This window comes from Antechinus flavipes, chromosome 3 (genome assembly GCF_016432865.1).
Source record: "Antechinus flavipes isolate AdamAnt ecotype Samford, QLD, Australia chromosome 3, AdamAnt_v2, whole genome shotgun sequence".
Lineage (NCBI taxonomy): Eukaryota > Metazoa > Chordata > Mammalia > Dasyuromorphia > Dasyuridae > Antechinus > Antechinus flavipes.
The window spans coordinates 440,941,530-440,963,220 of NC_067400.1; positions in this window are offsets into that span (position 1 = coordinate 440,941,530).

Here is a 21,691-nt window from a genome sequence, read left to right on the forward strand (position 1 = left end):
CACAAAAATAACACAAGGGCCAAATGAACCCTTTGCTGACTTTGTGGGACGTTTGCAGACAGCTATCACAAGAACAAATGGAGAAAATCCAATAACAGACATTTTGATAAGGCAACTTGCTAAGGAAAATGCTAATGAGGTTTGCAGAAGAATTATACTAGGACTGTGCAAGGATGCTCCTTTAGAGGAGATCATAAGACGCTGTGCCACAGTGGGCACAGATGCCTTTTATACCCAGGCTATGGTGCAGACTTCCCAAAATCCAAACATGGGAAGACAGAGTCCCTCTTGGCAAGGGACTTCCAGAGAGACTCGTAGATGCTTTCAGTGTGGAAAAGTAGGGCATCTGAAAGCTCAATGTTGGTATAGAGATAGAATGGGAAAACAAGGTGGGAGAACAAGACCCCAAACCCCATGTCCAAAATGCAACAGAGGCTTCCATTGGGCCTCAGAATGCAGACAGATTCAGGGAAACGGGATGAGGGGCCCAGCCCCAGGGCCCAAGGCAAAAAACACTTGGGGCATGATGGCAGCCAATGGTGCATCCAGGGAGGGCCTAGAAGTCCAGTATCCAGACATGACCAATCAGCCAGAAAGCCATATGATGGGAGAAGGGGATTACACAGTCAACCAGCCAGGAAGCAACCTGATGGCAGAAGGGAATTACAATTGGGGAGAATAGAGCTGTATGCAGCTGGGACAACTGAGATACCCCCTGGAGAGGTGAAATCTGTTCCTCTCCAGGCTATGGATCCCCTACCTCCAGGCACAGTAGGCTTGAGCATTTCACCTCCTTTTTGTACGTACAAAACAGTGTCCATCCACACACTGATGTGGGAAACTGGGGAATGTGTAGATAATATCCCAGTCACTAATACAGGTAGACAATGTGTGACTTATCATCCAGGAGAAGTAGAAGCATCAGGTTTACTCATACAGAATCCTAATAAGCAACCTGGTGATAGTCACCCAGGTTCTGACTCCAGACCACAAAATCCAGGAATTTACTGGACAGCAGCTGTAACAGCTGACCGACCTATGCTCACGATCTATATAAATGGCCTACCATTGGAAGGATTGGTAGACACAGGTGCAGATCGTACAGTTATTAGAGGTGCCAATTGGCCCAGTCACTGGCCAAAGATTAAAGCAGACACCTATATGTCCGGAGTAGGAGGATCAATAGCAGCTGAAGTTAGTGCTGCCCCTGTGAGATGGACTTTTGAAGGCAAAAGAGGAGTTTTTACTCCTTTTGTAGTTGAAAAACTTCCCATCAATCTGTGGGGAAGAGATGTTTTACAACAATTAGGGTTAAAAATGAGTACTTCGGTTTTTTAAGCAGGGCTGCTGTTGAAGGCCTGCCAACACTTTCACCTGTTCCTATCCAATGGAAAACTGATACACCAGTGTGGATAGAACAGTGGCCCTTAGGTAGCGATAAAATTCAGGCCTTATTAGATATAGTACAGGAACAGCTTGAACAAGGACATTTACAACCTTCTCTAAGTCCTTGGAATTCCCCAGTGTTCGTTGTAAAAAAGAAATCAGGAAAATGGAGGATGCTCACTGATTTAAGAAAAGTAAATGAACAGATGGAAACTATGGGAACTCTTCAGCCTGGACTTCCATCTCCTACTCAATTGCCTAGAGAGTGGCCTCTTTGGGTCATCGATATTAAGGATTGTTTCTATTCTATCCCTCTGGATAAGGAGGATATGAAAAGATTTGCCTTTTCAGTGCCCAGCGTTAACTTAGCTGAGCCTTATAAAAGATATGAATGGACAGTTTTGCCACAGGGAATGAAAAACAGCCCCACTATGTGTCAAATGTATGTTGCTGCTGCTCTTGCTCCAATAAGAAAAGCATTTCCAAAAGTTATACTATTACATTGTATGGATGATATATTGGGATGTGCACCTGAGGAACAAATGCTAGAAGCATGTCTACAAAAGACCATAGAAACACTAAGATACTACAAATTATACATAGCTGAAGAAAAAATTCAAAGACATGCTCCTTTTCAATATTTAGGGTATGAAGTATACCCTAAGGTGCTTACAGTACAAAAACTGTCCTTAAGAATAGAGAAGCTAAACACCTTAAATGATTTTCAGAAATTGATAGGAGATATCCAATGGATGCGACCAGTGTTAGGCTTGACTACCTATCAGTTACAACCATTATATGATATTTTAAGGGGAGACAGTGCTTTAAATTCACCACGCCAGCTTACAAAAGAAGCTCAAGAGGCTTTGAGGGAAGTTGAACTGGCATTATCCAATGTGGTTGAGAGAGCCACTCAAAAACCCTTGGAAATAACAGTTTTTGCCACACAAGAGGCACCCACAGCAGTCCTTCATCAAGGAGACAGTGTGATAGAGTGGGTGAACCTCCCGGCATAACCAGAACAAAGCCTTACTCCTTACCCAGTGCTTGTGGCTAGAATTTTGTTAAAGGCCATTAAGCAAGCAGTACAATTATCTGGGGCAAGACCTGATAAGATATACACCTTTTACACCAATACACAAATTAATGTGTGTTGTGAGACCATCCCAGAGTGGCAAATTTTATTAGCCATGGCTCCTAATTTTATACATGGGTCTCCATTAAAGATAACCAGACTTTTACATAATTGGCGATGGATTCTTGAAGAAAAAGTTTCTAAAGTTCCTCTTAAAGGACCAACTATCTTTACAGATGCATCCAAACACAATATTTGTGCTGTATACTCTCATGACTTAACCATAAAGAGAGTAGTCAGAACTCCTTTTCAGTCCACTCAGCAGAACGAATTGTATGCAATCATGTTAGCTCTCACTTATTACCCAGGAGACATAAATATAATATCTGATTCAGCCTATTCAGTAGGTGTGGTACAAAGAATTGCCACAGCCCAAATAAAATTTGCAGCTTCTAATATATATCAGCTCTTTAAGGAACTTCAGGAGCAAGTTAGAAAACATCCGGGTAAGATTTATATCTTGCATGTCCACTCACATAGTGGACTCCCAGGCCCTATTTTTGATGGGAATTCAAAGGCAGATAGCCTTTTAACTATGTTAGCCAGTACACCTTTATTTCAGGAGGCCCAGGAATCCCATTCTAAGTACCATCAGGCTTTTCGAGCTTTGCGTTTACAATTTGGGATTACAAAAGAGGAAGCTAGGAGCATAGTAAAAAGCTGTACAGCTTGCCTTCCTTTCCATGCTCCTACACTGCCTCCAGGGAAGAACCCTCGTGGTTTGAGACCCAATGAAATCTGGCAAATGGATGTGACCCATTATAAATCTTTCGGTCGTCTGTCTTTTATCCATGTTGTGGTAGACACCTTTTCAGGATTCACTTTTGCCATACCAGCAGCAAAAGAGACTGCCCGAGTGGTCACTGAATTCCTCATGCAAGCATTTGCCATTATGGGTGTGCCACAAGCAATAAAAACAGACAATGGTCCTGCATACACCTCCAAACATTTTGCACACTTTTGTGCACAGTATAAGATTTTACACACCACTGGCATACCCTTTAATCCTCAAGGACAGGCAATAGTAGAGAGGAGAAACAGAGACATTAAGACGCTCCTCCAAAAACAAAAGAAAGGGGGAGCCACAGGTAACCCTAGAGAACTACTAAATCTAGCACTTTATACTATTAACTTCTTGATTTTTGACAAAGATGCACTGGCTCCGGCAGACAGGTTTTATAACCCACCGGAAGGGCAATGTCCAGTGCGAGCAGCTCCACTATCTTTAGATAATCGCCAGGTGATGTGGAGAGACCCAGAAAGTGGTGAATGGAAGGGACCAGATAGGCTAACTGCTTGGGGGAGAGGGTTTGCTTGTATCTCTACAGGTGGAGAAGGAATCAGATGGGTGCCAACGAGCCGTATTCGCCTTGTCCATCGCAGAGAGACAGAGCAGACCCTTGAAACGAAGGAGAAGACCCAAGAAACATCGGGTGGTTCTGTTGCTGATTGTGCTCACCATTGAAAGAGAGTGGCAGTTATGGCATTTGACCCATGGACATAGAAAATCATTGGATTTCAAAACCCTCAGAAATCATTGGATTCTCTGAGACATAAGACTGTTGTAGGACTTTAAATCCCTCAGGAATCATTGGATTCTTTGAGACATAAGACTTGAAAGCCCTCAGGAATCATTGGATTTTCTGAGAAATGATAAGACTATTACAGGACTTCAAAATCTACTGGAATCATTGGATTCCCTAAGACAAAAAGACTTTTGCTGGACTTCAAAAACTTGGGGGGATCATTGGATTCCCTGATATGTGAAGCAATGGACAATAGATTGGTTTTGGACTATCTCTTGGCTGCTGAAGAGGTGTATGTGTGACTGCTGTTTACATACTCTCCTTCCAGGACTTCTGGCAATCTTTTACATCATAATGTTGATTTATATTGTTTGTTATACCATTACTTGGGTGTAAAATTCATGTTTGTTACACCACATCAAGCCTGCACTGACTGTGGGGAGAGTCATCACTAATAGTCTCTGCGTTGTTGCTATGTGCTATGTGTTCCCATGCTGATGGGTTTGTGCATAATAAGACCCTTGAGCCCAGAAACCTGCTAGCAACCCCCACTTCCCTTTGGTGCTTTTCATCTCCCTTCCTTAGATGTCAGGGAGGGCGTGATTATCTCCTTTTTAGTGCTTTCACCTCCTTTCCTGAGAAATCAAGGAGGTTGTGATCACCTCCCCTTGGGGGCTCTGACCTCCCTGAGGAGTCAGGGATGGCATGATCACCTGTGTTCTAAAACAAAAGAAAGCGGGAGATGTAATGGGCTGAGGCTTGATGATGCACTGAGGTCCCAAGCACATGAGGCTAAATAGTAATTGGTCCATACTCTATTAATATATAAGCTTGAAGAAAGAATGGCCCCCACCCACTCTTTGTGCAAGTCCTGATGTGTTGTATAGGAAATGACGATTTTGGTGGGTGGAGGCAGGGGAGTGGAAAAGGAAGGGAGGAGAGACTTTTGGGATTGCCATTGCCATGGTTGGCTCGGCTTGCGTCTCTCTCTCTTAGCTGGCTTCCTGTCGCAGCTGCCTATATTTGCTATCGCAATCTTTATTCACCTCTTCATTTCAATAAATATTGAAGATTTTTCCCTTAACCTGAATTCCTGACTCCGGCTGATTTTAAATACGCGGTCATTACACTTTAGTAATGTTGCAGGATACAAAATAAATTTACATAAATCATGAGCATTTTTATACATCACTAACAAAATCCAAGAGCTAGAGATACAAAGAGAAATTCCATTTAAAATAACTGTCTATAATATAAAATATTTGGGAATCTATCTGCCAAGGGAAAGTCAGGAACTATATGAGCAAAACTACAAAATACTTTCCACAAAAATAACATCAGATCTAAACAACTGGAAAACTATTAAGTGCTCTTGTCAAGCAAATATAATAAAGATGGCAATACTCCCTAAACCAATCTATTTATTTAGTGGTATACCAATCAGACTCCCAAGAAACTATTTTAATGACCTAGAAAATGTAATGCTGGAACACTGAAAGGGTGTACTTGAATCTAAGACAGCAGGGTTCTTGTACTTAAGTACCTACTGGGTGTGAGATGGTGGTTCTCTAAGCACATACTTGCTGTCATGTAATGATGTGGTCAATCTAGTTGGCGTATACTTAGGGTAATGTGGTGATGTGATGTTCTACAGTTGCAAATGCCCAGTGTGGTGTTGTAATATAGGTGTGCTGGGGTATTTTTAGGGAGTTCCAGAGACAGAGCTCTCTTGGCCTTAGCAATCTCAGGCACAGAGAAGATTTCAGGCTACAGCCTGCAGAGTCCAGACTTCATCTTTGACCAACCATGTGTCTGCTCTCTTACCTCCTTTACTTCACCTAACCACTAAGCCCAAGGCCTCGGGCTGATCCTAGGGCCCACCAAAGAGCTAGCCTGGACATTACAAGAAAAAAATAGCAACAAAATTCATCTGGAAAAAACAAAAGTTCAAGAATTTCAAGGGAACTAATGAAAAAAAATCAAATGAAGATGGCCTAGCTGTACCAGATCTAAAACTATATTATATAGAAGCAATCACCAACATCATTTGGTATTGGCTAAGAAATACACTAATTGATAGGCATTGACCCACACTTAATATCAGATACCAAGATAAGGTCAAAATGGGTTCATGACCTAGGCATAAAGAATGAGAATTAAATAAATTAGAGGAGCATGGGATAGTTGACCTCTGTGGAAGAGGAAGGAATTTATGACCAAGAAGAACTAGAAATCATTGTTGATCACAAAATAGAAAATTTTGATTATATCAAATTGAAAAGTTTTTGTACAAACAAAACTAATGCAGACAAGAGTAGAAGGGAAGCAATAAACTGGGAAAACATTTTTACAGTCAAAGATAAAGGCCTCATTTCCAAAATATATAGAGAATTGACTCTAAGTTATAAGAAATCAAGCCATTCTCCAATTGGTAAGTGGTCAAAGGATATGAACAGACAATTCTCAGATGAAGAAATTGAAACTATTTCTAGCCATATAAAAAGATGCTCCAAGTCACTATTAATCAGAGAAATGCAAATCAAGACAACTCTGAGATACCAATACACACCTGTCAGACTGGCTAGAATGACAGGGAAAGATAATGTTCAATGTTGGAGGGGATGTGGGAAAACAGGGACACTAATACATTGTTGGTGGAATTGTGAATACATCCAGCCATTCTGGAGAGCAATTGGAACTATGTTCAAAAAGTTATCAAACTGTGCATATCCCTTGATCCAGCAGTGTTACTACTGGGTTTATATCCCAAAGAGATTTTAAAGAATAAAAGGCACCTGTATGTGCAAGAATGTTTGTGGCAGCCCTCTTTGTAGTGGCCAGAAACTGGAAACTGAGTGGATGCCCATCAATTGGAGAATGATTGAATAAACGGTGGTATATGACTATTATAGAAGATTATTGCTTTATAAGAAATGACCAACAGGATGATTTCAGAAAGAGACTTGCATGAACTGATGGTGAGTGAAATGAGCAGGACCAGGACATCATTATATACTTCAACAACAATACTATCTGATGATCAATTCTGATGGACATGGCCCTCTTCAATAATGAAATGAACCTAATCAGTTCCAATAGAGCAGTAATGAATTGAACCAACTACACCCAATGAAAAAACTCTGGGAGATGACTATGAACCACTACACAGAATTTCCAAACCCTCTATTTTTGTCTGTCTGCATTTTTGATTTCCTTCATAAGCTAATTTCTTTTTCAAAGTCCGATTCTTTTTATACAAATATTTATATTTAGAACCTGGAACATGGAGCCTACACAAAAATTGACTACGTATTAGGGCATAAAAATCTCAAAATCAAATGCAGAAAGGCAGAAATAATAGATACATCTTTTTCAGATCATCATGCAATAAAAATTGCACGTAGTAAAGAGCCAGGGAAAAATAGATCAAAAATTAATTGGAACCTAAATAATCTAATCTTTAAGAATGAGTTTGTGAAACAACAAATCATAGACACAATTGATAATTTCATCCAAGAGTATGCCAGTAATGGGACAACATAACAAAATTTATGGATTAACCAAAGCAGTTGTTAGGGGAAGTTTTATATCTCTAGATGCTTACTTGTATAAAATAGAAAAAGAAAAGATCAATGAATTGGGCATAAAATTAAAAAAGCTAAGAAAAGAACAATGTAAAACTCTTCCAATTAAATAAAAAAAATTGATATTTTGAACAGAAAAGGGGAAATCAATAAAATTGAAAGTAAGAAGTAATAAAACATATTACAAAATTCAGTCATTATTTATTATTTATTAGTTCAATTACAAAAGTAATTGCACTAATAAAAAAAATTAGAGTTGGTTTTATGAAAAAACCAACAAAATAGATAAACCTTTAGTTAATTTGATTAGAAATTCCTTCCACTAAAGTAAACAGCAACTTTAGTTTATAAGACCTATAGAATTGGCAAGATGGTATTAATAACCTCCATATGATTACCTAATAAATATGAGATGGAATTTGATCTCCCTCTGATATTATTATTGTTAACAATATCATTGCTGTTGATGACAAGGATGATAACTTTTTAAATTTATAGTCTTGAAGTGAGTTCTTTAGAAGAGCCCTGTGAGGTAGGTGGAATGTGTGTAGATCTATGGTATTTTAGGATCTTGAACAGTGTCCTGGTTCTGGCTCCATGAACTGCTCTTGATAAGGTTTAGATTTCGGGAACCAAAATGAAATTAGGGTTTCTGGCAGTCAGGGAGTTAAATGATAAGGTCTAGTGGCAGGTTTGGGGTTCAGGGAAGCAAATGGAGAGGTTTGGCTCCCCTGCAACCCCTTGGGATTCGGTGCATGGGTAGGGAGTTTTGGGGACTCCCTTCTGGAGGTGCAGAGGTTCTCTGTAAAAGAATTCACAGATCCCAAAACCTAGATTGATAAAAGATGTTTATTATGGGGATTGGAAGTTAAGGTTAGAAATCCTGACAGAGAGGTATAAAGTCTGATTAGGGAAATAGGTGAGGGTAAAAAGAGGATGGCACTGGAAAGAATATTCCAGTGGATAAAGGTTCCTTGACATAGCATAGCATAGCTGGCATATTTGGAACCTCTGCAAAGAGAGGGTTTTAGTTTGGCTCTTTTATAATGAGAGCTTTAGCTGAAGGGAATTCATGAGTGGAGCCCCAAGTTGGCTCATAGCTAGGTTTCACCTTGAGCTGGAATTTGAATTGAATCCAATGAGTTTCAGGATTTAGCTGACCCCACCTAAATAACAAAGGATGAAACTGTTTGTCCCTCAGGGTAGGGTTTATCACTGAGGCAGAGTTGAAGGAAATTTTCTCCTTTAAGGATTTTTAGAGTTTTGGGGTTCCCTCTTCACTCTTACATACCCTTTATTGGTTGACAAATAAGGACAGTTGACATTAATAGATTACCTGGGATACTGCTACTACCATGGCTAGTTGTTCTAGAAATATTGTAATGGAACAGATTCCCTATCTACCACAAAGATAGAATTGGTATGGAAAATCCTACATAACCAATGATATCTTTAGAACAAACCAATCACTGTCTGAAATTCCTTTTCTTAAGGCTACTCCTTTTGAAGAAATCACTAGGTCTAATAGATACTTGTTAATATTAAACTATAGATATTAGTCATTATTAATTAACTTTTCACAACTATTAATCTGTTAGTTGGTAGAAATAAAATGTTAATCCATTTTCATCTATTCCTATATTTCACTTAGTATTATTATCAAACTATTAACTAATTTATATCCATATAGTATAAGGAATCAGAAGAGCTTAGAATTTTAAGCTCACCCAGGATACATAATCCAGGAAGTCACAGGAAAAAATAAAGTTTGAGTTTTGTCTCCAACAGAAATGCCAAATTAAAATAGAAACTACCTGAAAACCTATTGATTTGTTATGTATATTGTGTTGTATTTTAGTTATTTTACTAAACATTCCGCAATTATATTTTAATTTAGTTGATTGCAGCATGGGACTTTTTGGGAGTTTGTCATCTTTAGTTTGAACCATAAAGGTTTTTACACTAGATGAAATCTGGGAAAATCTAGGGATGTGTGAATGAATATGAATGTATGAAATACCCTTGATGGCACTGAAAGATAAAGTGTAAAGTGAACTAAGAAGGGGAAAAACATACTGTTCCTAATTCTGCATCTTGCCTGGGGTCAGCTCTGATTTGAAGGACTTTTCCTAAAAATCAACAGTTGAGAAAATTAATTTACTATCTTTTGTTTTCTTTTTTATTTTACTCTGTGATTTTATTTTGTAATCATGTTATATATGTAACATATAATATATACATAAATACATAAAAGTGCATATAGATAGATAATAGCTGGTTAGCTAGCTAGACAAATAGATGATATTTTAAGTAGCAAACTTAAAGTCTCTTCTTTATCTCTGAATGATGAAGTTTATGAATTCCCAAGTCCAGTCTTTCTCTTTAGAGTTTGATATCAAAAGCAGCTTTCCATGATCACTTTTAATTAAAGAAAACACATTTTCAATACTCTCATAAAATATTGTCTCAGAATTTACATCAATATTTTTATGTTATTACTGCAACATTTTTGTGTTTTCCTTGAGAAGCTGGATTATTTTAACAATTAATATCTTATGTAATCCCAGGTGTCAATGAATCTGTATACCTGAGTTACTATCAGCAACTTAAAAATGCAGCTGGAACCCATAAATTTACAAAAGCATTCTTTAGATATAGAGTGATGTGAACTTCATCAAATATGGGACTATGCCCTTTTTCTTTAATATAACCAATCATGATTCCCCAATCTTAGGATGGTGCCAATTACTTATCTAATAATATAATTTTTATTCTGTTCTTTGCTCTGTGCTTATAAGACTAAGTTGCATCTTCAATTTGGGATCTTCAGCTAAGTGCAGTGTCATTGATCCACCCATCCTTTTTTAAAATAGGGTCAATACTCTATTAGTAAGCAATTATTTTGCTCAAAGAGTTGCTTCATTTAACTTGTTATTAAATTTCACACACAACACAAGTACTTAAGTCATTAACTACTTTCTAATTACCATCAAAAGTAATACTATTCATGACATTATATGAGGTTAATTTAAATGAAAATATGATATTCATTCTACTAAAATTACAACTATATAGAAGGAAAGATTTGCATTGTTGATGTTATTGGAGATTACATCCTGTGAGATGATAGAGAATGGTATCATATTTGAAAGGGTACATGGCATAATGTAAATAGCACTTAACTTGGAGCTAAAAAACTTGGACTTAAATTGACTTCCCATCATTTAGTAGCCATTTGATCTTGATTAAAAATCACTTGATCTCTTTGAGCCTCAGTTTATTCATTAAAAAGAATGGGAATATTAAGAGTTATATTGCTTATTAGCTTCATGGAGTTATGCAAGGAATGTTCTTTGTCAAATACCATACATATGTAAATTACCAGAAGTGCAGTGTATCAGAATTGTTGAGAAGTGGAGCTGCAGCCAGCAGGCCTGAAAACTATCCTGAGGTTGCTAGTAGGCTGCAGATAAAAATAGGAAGACACAACATTTGTGGGCTGGTGTACAGATGTTATAAAGTTAATTCTGTGAGGAGGGATTATTCCAAATCAATTGAGGTTTCTATGTGATGCAGTTATTATAGCTTTAGGGTCACACAGTGCCTGGTGACTCTGTAAGTACCAGTGTTCTCTTTTACTCTAGGATTCCCTTCATAATATTCTCTGTTAGGAACAAGATTTTTCTTTTTCCATTTGTTCCTCATCCTGAATTGCTCTTCTCTACTGTATTTAATGTAGCTGATGTATATATACATTAGATGATCCAGTCATGTGAAAAAAATTCACAGTGGCTATTTTCTTTGATAAAAGTCAGGTTTATTTAGTGAAGATGTTACAGATAAAATTAGGGGATAGAATAGATACCAGGAATGGTAAATATGAAATAGAGCAAGAGAGTATATGAAAGACAAATTCCTTAGTGGAACTCACAATTACTCAATAGAAAGGAAGCACCCCCATGAGGTTGGGGGCAGATTTAATCCTGAAAGACATTTAGAATCTTAAAAGAGTTAGCTATAAAGAGAAGTGGTGTTGAGAAACATTGTGGAGTTAGAAGAAATACCATTTGGCCTAGGGCAGGGATAAGAGAAAAAACAAGGTAGAATAGCAGTGGCAGACTGATTCAAAGGAAGCAGTAGAAGTCATTAGCCATAAGTTGTTTTATAAAGAAATTTTAGCCTCAGGAACTTGATAAACTTGGATTTCTGACTAGATTACCTCTAGAGGATGGGACCACAGAATTGAACTGATCTCAAGTATTAAAGCCTTCTCCTACCTGCCCTAAGGAATAATTTTATTAGTTCTCTTATTTCTTTCTGCCCACCATATCCACCTTTCAGGACCTCATCTTCTTATCATATATAACTTCATTGTATAGTTATGATGAGGTATGTCCCCCTCCCCCGCAACTCCTTGGGATTTGGTGCAAAGGTAGGGAGTTTTGGGGACTCCCTTCTGGCGGCTCAGAGGTTCTCTGTAAAGGAATTTACAAACCCAAAAACCTAGATTGAAAAATAAAAAGGTTTATTATGGGGATTGGAAGCATGAAGTCTGGTTAAGGAAATAGATGAGGATAAAGAGAGGATGGCACTGGAAAAGAATATTATTCCAGCAGGCAGATCTATGGAAAATGGAGTTTTGCACTAAGAATGTAGTTCTCAGTGGGCAGAAGATCCTGATAACTGAGTAAGCCACCAAGGTCCATCTGCAAAGACCTTAATTGATGGAAGCTCTTATATTGCTTGTCTTGGTGGGGGTTGAGAAACCTAAGCAGATGATCAGAATGGGGGCTGGGAACTATGCTCAAAAAGTTATCAAATTGTGCATACCCTTTGATCCAGCAGTGCTACTACTGGGCTTATATTCCAAAGAGATACTAAAGAAGGGAAAGGGACCTGTATGTGCCAAAATGTTTGTGGCAGCCCTGTTTGTAGTGGCCAGAAGCTAGAAAATGAATGGATGCCCCTCAATTGGAGAATAGTTGAGTAAATTGTGGTATATGAATGTTATGGAATATTATTGTTCTGTAAGGAATGACCAGCAGGATGAATACGGAGAGGATTGGCGAGACTTACATGAACTGATGCTAAGTGAAATGAGCAGAACCAGGAGATCATTATATACCTCAACAACGATACTGTTTGAGGATGTATTCTGATGGAAGGGAATCTCTTCGATAAAGAGAGCTAATTCAGTTTCAATTGATCAAGGATGGACAGAAGCAGCTACACCCAAAGAAAGAACACTGGGAAATGAATATAAACTGCTTGCATTTTTGTTTTTCTTCCCGGGTTATTTATACTTTCTGAATTCAATTCTCCCTCTGCAACAAGAAAACTGTTCGGTTCTGCACACATATATTGTATCTAGGATATACTGGAACCTATTCAACATGTAAAGGACTGCTTGCCATCCGGGGGCGGGGGTGGAGGGAGGGAGGGGAAAAATTGGAACAGAAGTGAGTGCAAGGGATAATGCTGTAAAAAATTACCCTGGCATGGGTTCTGTCAATAAAAAGTTATTAAAAAGTTAAAAAATAAAATAAAATTTGAAAAAAAACAAAAAAAGAATGGGGGCTGGGACAACCAGAGCAGATCAGAATCAATGGAGGCTGGGAGAGCCCAAGTTGGCTCAGATCCAGTCGGGGCTGGGACAAGCCCAGATCTTCTATTGGGATCCAAAGGGGTACTTTTGACCAGGATTTGTGAATCAAAGGCCCTGCCTTCCTGGTCTGATATGTGTCAGCCAGGAGGGACTGGGAATCTGAAAAGAATCACAGATCAATCTGAAAAGAATCACAAATCAATACGAAATACAGTTTCTTAAAGGGACCACAACCAGCTTCATTTATATGTCTTTTTGTCTTATTCCTTTACAACTATTTGCTCTATGAAGATAAGAATTGTCATAAACTTTTTTTTCTCCAAATGCTTAATATAATAATCTTCACACAATAGACAATTAGTAAATGTTTCCTGAATTGCAATGGAATTGAATCATATATATCCCTGAAGAAATTTTGTTTGTGTGACCATACTGTAAAATACTTGAGGTGTTAGGCACAGAAAGCATCAAAGACAAGGACAAGTCATATAACCTCTCTCATCTTCATTTTCCTCCTTTTAAAAATTAGGATATTGCACTGAGTGCACTATAAGGTCTCTTTCAATTTTAAGTCCTTAGGTGCTGTGATGCTATGAATATAGGTGGATTTACCACCAAAATTAAGATATCATGTTCACTCTTGAAGGAAACTGGCAGAGACACAACAAAGGATCCAACTATTTAGTAGTTGTCACTTGGAAATCTGAGAACTAATTATAATGCTGGTATAATCAGTACACAATGCATTGCATAGTGCTTCCTGACTTAGCAAAAAGTCTTATGGGGATAAATTCACTGGGTAACTTAAGAAAAAAAAATTTACAAGTGAAGTGCAGAGGAAGAGGCATTAGAGGGGGCGAAGGGCTTGTAGTTCTAGTTCTGCAGATCTGCTTACATCTGGAAAGAGTTTAATAGGCAATACTACAAATATACCATGAAGAATATAGCACCCTCCAAAACTTATGAAGAAATAAAGTGGGAAGGATGGGCAGATGAGAAGCAAATGTTGAGGAAAAAGACAAGGGAGGGATCCATGGATGGGAGGAGAAAAAGAAAAAGATAATTTATCCTGGATTCCATTAAAGGGGAGATTTAGCAATCAGAAGGTTGAGATGTTAGCACACAGTAACAACAATCAGACTTTAGCATTATAATGAGATGCCAATGTCCTTGTTCATTTCAGTGGAGAGTATGAATTAAGGGTCACATTCCAGAATCTTCAAACCATCTCCTAGGCATGAGCAATAACAGTATTTTTAGATGTGTGAAGGACAAGCTATTTTTCTGGCTTTATTGTTTTCAATGAATCAGGAATCTGTTGTTTCAAGAGACAAGGCTTCTGGCACCTTATAGTTTCCTGTGATTTAACAAATAATATATTTTAAAGGATTATTTTCTTTAGTCAAGCCAGATCTGGCTTTATCAAAGTATTCTAAGACATTTGAGGGCAAGGACATATAAAAAAAAATCTCAAAACAGTGATTTTTCTTCTTTACTGACACAGTAATAATTATCTTTAAGGTGAATTATCTCCATGGTTCACCTTTAAAAGCTTTTCTTTGTTTTCTAGATTTGGAAATAGACATGGAATAAAAATGTTAATAGCTCATTGTTCTCATCACAAACAGGATCAAAATTAAATGTGAAAAACAATTCTGTCCTTTACATACAAGGCTATTCTATTATTATTATTTTACTTTGTTTTACAACCTACAAGTTAATATATTTTTTTTGTAGCCGATGATACTATATTTACTTATCTAAAGAGTTTTCCAATTTATGACATGGTATATTGGGTAGGACATTGGGCTTGAAGCCAGGAAGGCCCTGGTTAATATCTCACCTTAGAAACTTAATAGCTGTGTGACTAGACAAAACACAGAACTCAGTTTTCTCATCTGTAAAATGAAGTGATTTGAACTTCACTTGTAATGCCATTTTTAGATCTATGATCCTGCAATTTTGCTAGTAGTAATTTTGTGGAAGAATTTTTAGTGATTATATACACTAATAAGGCACTAAAGTTTTCTTTAGCAGGTACTACTAATTTACATAGTGATTTCATTTAGTGTGCTAAGTAATACTAAATTGTAGAGAGTTTAAATCTTCTATATTCTCCTGAGAAATCTGTTGAGTTCATATAAAGGAGAAAAAAAAAAGTCTTACACATGTATCATCAGTTCTCTCCACAACTCTAGAGATATTGCTGCCAGTTTAATACAGAGTGCTCTGGGTGATATAGTTTTGCAATATGCTTAAATATTCATATGGTAAAGATTTGTCAACCAGCCCTCTGGATCTATAATAAATTATCAAAGTGATCAATCAGGAAAGAATAACAAAGTAAATATTTCAATCCATTAATAGAGTAATGATCTCATTAATGTTGTTATTTTCTTCAATGATTCATGTTACAACACATTCCTATCCTTCACACAAAATTTTCATCTATGTAAATTTACCATAGAGTACTTACCCAACATCAATTTTTCAAGGGGAAAAAGCAGTTGTAGAATCACTCCCCAATGTCTCATGCTTGGAGGGATATACTCTTCAGTAAATTGTCACATTGCCAGTGGGAGAAGGAATTCCTCCTCTCCCATACCCCAATTTACTTTTCTAAGATAACTCACACTCCTGGAATTGCATCCTGCCTAGAGGACCTTTTACAATTCTGTATTCTAATAACTAGCCCTCCTCAACCTCTATAGCTCTGGGTCTCCCTCTGCTTCTTATGCTGCTGTTTGGTGAGAAACTGTCTATAAAATCTACCCCCCTCAGATTACCTTTGACCTTTGCTACATTTGTTTTATTTGTACAAACCTTGTACATTTACTGTAATAGAAATTATCCAAACTCAGTCTTTCAATATTATATTAATTATTAGTTATTTGAGCATAATCAGCATCTCATCAATAATAATAATTTTAGAAATTCCTTTCTTTTAGTGACCTGTGTAATATTAACCAATATTTTTTGATGATTAGATTTTTAAAAAATTATTTTATTTGAAAAAAAAAAGAAAAAGAAAAACAGAAAAGATACAAAACAAAATCAAGCAAATCAAAAGAGAACATTGTCATGTGCTTAGCAGATCAGGGATGATTCAAAACATATAGCAACAAATTACTAGATCAAGAAAGTATATGTGTGTGTGTGTGTGTGTGTATGTGTGTATTAGTAGAAGAAAAAATGTCCATGTTTTCTTTATTTCTTTGTAAATTGTTCTTTAGTTCTCTGCTGAGTACCTTAATTACTTTATTCTCCCCCCCACCCTTCATCCCTTCCACCCCCAAGCAAGATACAATTAAGAAAAAATATATTTAAGCATACATATATAGATACATACATACATTCACTCATACCCTTACACATCTCTTCCCCCATCCCCCACCACATACACACATGTCTGTCCTATCCCTGGAGCCTCTTTAATTAAATTCTGCTTCATAACTTGCCTTGCTATTACTTAACCTCCCCCTACCTAAGGATTCTTCCCTTGTCTTCTTCTCTTACCCTTTGCTTTTCCATCTGCCCATCCTTTCCACCTTATTTATCTATAGATTTTGGAGGACACTACACTCTTCATGGTAGGTGTATAGTATCGTCTATTGAACTCATTCCTGATGTGAGTAGGTTTTCAGAAAGAGCCAACATCCCCCTTCTAATGCCTGTGTGTCTATTCTTCTTTTGAACCTTATTTGTAGAATGATTACTATTTTTACTTTAACTCTGCAGTCTTTCTTTTGAGCTACCCTATTGTTGATGTGAATATAAAACATATAGCATACATTTATAAAAAAAATAATTTGTCCATGTTTAAATGGTTTGCCTATGTTAGATTCTTTTAAATTGATCTTTCAAATTTTCTGTTAAATTGGAGTTTGCTTGATGAAGTCCTGAAAATTTTTTCTCATTCAAAATTATAGATAATTTTGTTGGGTATGATATGTTTGGTTCTTTTGATTGTCAATAGATATGAATCCAGGATCTGTGCCTTTTATTGTAGCTGCTGATAAGTCTTGCACAATTCTAATTGTAGCTCCTGTGTATTTGAAATATATTTTTCTTGTTTCTTGCAAAATTTTCTCTTTGATATAGAGGTTTGAAATTTGATAATAATATCCCTGTGTATTTTCCACAAAGGATCTCTTTGAGGTGGTGATTAGTGGAAGTTTTTCTATTTCTACTTCCCCTAACGTTCTATCAGTCCAGGACAATTTTCTTGGATTATTTCCTGCATTATGTGTCAAGGTTCTTTTTGGTCCCAATTTTCTGACAGTCCAATTAATATTATATTTTATCTTCTTGATCTGTTCTCCAGATCTGTTATTTTTCTTATAAGATATTTCACATTTTGTTTTATTTTCTCATTCCTTAAAATCTGTTTTGTTATTTCGTGGTCTCTAATAGCTTCACTGACTTCCCTTAGCTCAGTTCTAATTTTCAAAGAATTATTTTCATCTTTGAGACACTGTAACTTTTTTCTAGTTGATTCATTTTTTTTTCATTAATTCCCTTGAGATTCTCGAATTTTTATTCTTCCATATGAATTTTGTTGTTATTTTTTCTAAATCGTTAAAATATTTTCTTGGAAATCTGATTGGTATAGCACTAAATAAATAGATTAGTTTAGGGAATATTGTCATCTTTATTATATTTGCTCGGCCTATCCAAGAGCACAATATTTTCCCAATTATTTAAGTCTGACTTTATTTGTGTGGAAAGTTTTTTGTAATTTTGCTCATATAATTCCTGACTTTCCTTTGGTAGATAGATTCCCAAATATTTTATGCTATTGACAATTATTTTAAATGGAATTTCTCTTTGTATCTCTTGCTGTTGGATTTTGTTGGTAATGTATAAAAATGCTGAGGATTTATGGGGATTTATTTTGTATCCTGCAACTTTGCTAAAATTATGAGTTATTTCTAATAGCTATTTAGTAGAATCTCTGGGGTTGTATAAGTATACCATCATATCATCTGCAAAGAGTGATAGTTTGCTTTCCTCATTGCCTACTCTAATTCCTTTAATCTTTTTCTCAACTTTTATTGCCAAGGCTAGCTTTTCTAATACAATATTGAATAATAATGGTGATAGTGGGCAACCTTGTTTCACTCCAGATCTTACTGGGAAAGGTTCCAGTTTTTCCCCATTGCATATGATGTTTACTGACAGTTTTAAATATATGCTCCTGTCTATTTTAAGGAAAAGTCCATTTATTCCTATGCTCTCAAGTGTTTTTATTAGGAATGGATATTGGATTTTATCAAATGCTTTTTCTGCATCTATTGAGATGATCATCTGGTTTTTGTTAGTTTGGTTATTGATAGTCAATTATCCTAATAGTTTTACTAATATTGAACCAGTCCTGCATTCCTGGTATAAATCCTACTTGGTCATAGTGTATTATCCTGGGGATGATTTTCTGTAATCTTTTTGCTAATATTTTACTTAACATTTTAGCATCAATATTCCTTAGGGAGATTGGTCTATAATTTTCTTTCTGTTTTCAGCCTACCTGGTTTAGGTATTAGTAGCATGTCTGTGTCATAAAAGGAGTTTACTTCGTTGAATGACCATCTTCTTCCCTGGAAAAAGATGCTTATTCTGGCTGGGTAAGTTATTTTTGGTTGTGTACTGAGTTCCTTAGCCTTTCGGAATATCATATTCCAGGCCCTTTGATCTTTTAATGTGGATGCTGCTAGATCCTGGGTGATCCTTATTCTGGCTCCTCGATACTTGAATTGGGTTTTTCTAACCGCTTGCAGTATTTTTTCCTTCATCTGAGGGTTCTGGCATTTGGCCACTATATTTCTTGGTGTTTTGATTTTAGGATCCCTTTCAGTAGGTGTGTGTGTGTGTGGAGAAGGGGGGGACGCTGGGTGGTGTTACTGAGCTTCCTCTACAGACTGCAGGGGCAGCAGCGAGGTACTAGCAGGACTGTGCTGCGCCTGCGCTCTGAGATCCCAGAGCGTGCTGAGTCACTGTGGGGGGTGAGGGGAAGGGGTGGCCAGGTCCCGAGAGACTCCAGCTGTTTGGGGTTATATTCTTCACCCCGGTGTTTTTAGCTTCTCTTGGGCTACTGACTTGCTGCTGGGGCAAAATATCCAATCCTGTAGCAAAGCTCTCCCCCCAGAGATGGCTGAGATCACACCCCACCCCACTCCGGTCTGATCGGCTGTGAGCTGCCTGCCGTGCTCTTGCTGCGGCTGCCTGCCCTCAGCCTGCGCCGATCTAAAACCGTCCCCGCCCTCGAGCCAAAACAGTCCTTTCCTGGTGAATTTCAAGGATGTCTTCTCTTGATAATTATTTGTGGTTTTTTTTTTTTCCAGTCAAGCATTAATTCAGAGGCTTGTAATGAAATGAATTCTGAGAGAAAATGAGGAGCTTACACAGCTGTGTGCCTCCTCTCTGCCATCTTGGCTGGAAGTCCTTTTTTTCTAGTTGATTAACATTTTTCCTAATTTTCTTAATTTTCTTGGATGGTTTTTATTATTTTATTCTTTTAGTTTTTTTCCCCTTAGTTTCTCTCATTTGATTTAATTTTTTTTTTAACTTCTTCTATTCTTCTATAAATTCTCTTTGGCCAGGAAACCATTTCACTATTACTGTTTGGGGTAGAAGCTTTTTTTTTTTTTTTTTTTTTAATTATTTTTTTTTTTTTTACTAAAGTGTCCTCCTTTGAAGATGAACCTCAGTCTTCTCTGTTCACATAATATGTTTCAATGGAAGGTTACTTTGTTTCATTTTTTTTTTTTTTAATAAGAGATATTAATGTAAGCACCTTTAATTGTGGGAGTGGGGAAAAATGCCTCAAGCTTCCCTTTAGATCTCCACTAGGACCAGGAACCCCACACCAAGAGTTCACCACTTCTGCAAATGCCTGCAGCTAGTCCTCTGTTCCATCGCCTCTGCACTCACTGAGTGCTGGTTCCTTCAGTTAATCAGCTGAGTTTCCCTCAGTTTTCCGGATTTAGACCCTACTCCACAAACATTTTGGAGGATGAAAGTCTTTGTGGTTCCTACTGAAGCTGCAGCCACACCCATCTAGCCTGAGAGGTCCCTATTTAAAGTTTCTGCAGAGCTATCCTGCAGGTATTTGTACTTCAGACATAATCCTTGGCCTGGGGTCTTCAGATCTTCTTGGATTGTATCTGGAGGACCCTATTCTGCTCCAAGTATTCTTGTTCTGTCTCCAGTCTATGCTCACCCTGAGGGGCAAATTTCTTCTATTTGTGGGGGAAAACTGAAGAGCTTAAAATTCACCAACCTACTCCACATCTTTCCAGAATCCTCCCCAACTTTAAAAATATTTCTGGGGAAAGTACTCAATCCCCTTAAGAAAAAAAGGAAAGAAAACCATTACCTTTATAATAAATATAGTCACGCAAACAAATTCCCACATTGGTCATGCCCCAAAATATATGCCAATTTGACATTTTAAATGCCTTTCCTTTCTAGCTTTTGGATAGCATTATTCATAATTCCTCTGGCATCATATTTGACCTTAACTGTGTTGATAAAAATTCTCAAGTCAAAGCAGTTCATATAAAATATTTTTAGTTCTTATAAAAATGGTTCTTCTGATTTTTTCAATTTGCATAATTTTTATGCCTTCTCAGATGTCTCTTAAAATTTTCCTTTTATTATGACTTATAGTATGACAATATTTCATTACTTCACATGACAATGATTGTTTAGGTATTCACTAATTAATGGACAATATCTTAATTTCCAAGTTTGTTGGTCTTTTTATTCTTTTTTTGCCACAACACATACATATGTGTGTATATCCTTTTCCTCTTTATTTGATTTCTTTAAAGCATGGAACTAATAACAAGAGGTCAAGAGGTATATTGGATCAGATAACACTGATAACAGTTTTGGCATAGTTCCAAATTATTTTACAGACATACAAGTAAACTACTTCACAGTTTTACCAATAGCTAATTTAAGGTATTTATTTTCTCATAACTCCTCTAACATTTGTATATTTTCCTTTTGTGGTCAATTTTGTCAATCTGATGACTATGATGCAGAACATAAATTGTATGTGCATATCTAATTATTATTTTCTTTATTTAATTGTTTAATTATTAGCAGGAAATTTTTTTATGTAGCTATTAATCATTTGGGTTTCTTCCTTTTAAGATTGCTTGTTCTCAACCTTTGATCAGTTAAAAATTGGGAAATGACTCATATTCTTATAAATTTGAATCAGTTCTATCTTGATCTTAAGGAAAGAAACTTACTGCAAAAATTTTCCCCAAGTAACTGTTTCCCATTTAATCTTAGCTATTGTTTATGCAAAAAAGAGCAGTACCTGCAATTTCTTTTGTTCTTTTACTTTGAATCCAAAAATAATTCTTCTTGTTAGTGACATTAGAAGCAAAGTAAAAGGTGAAAAGTTCTTTCTTTCTCTTTTGTCACCTGTCATCATCAGAATTAT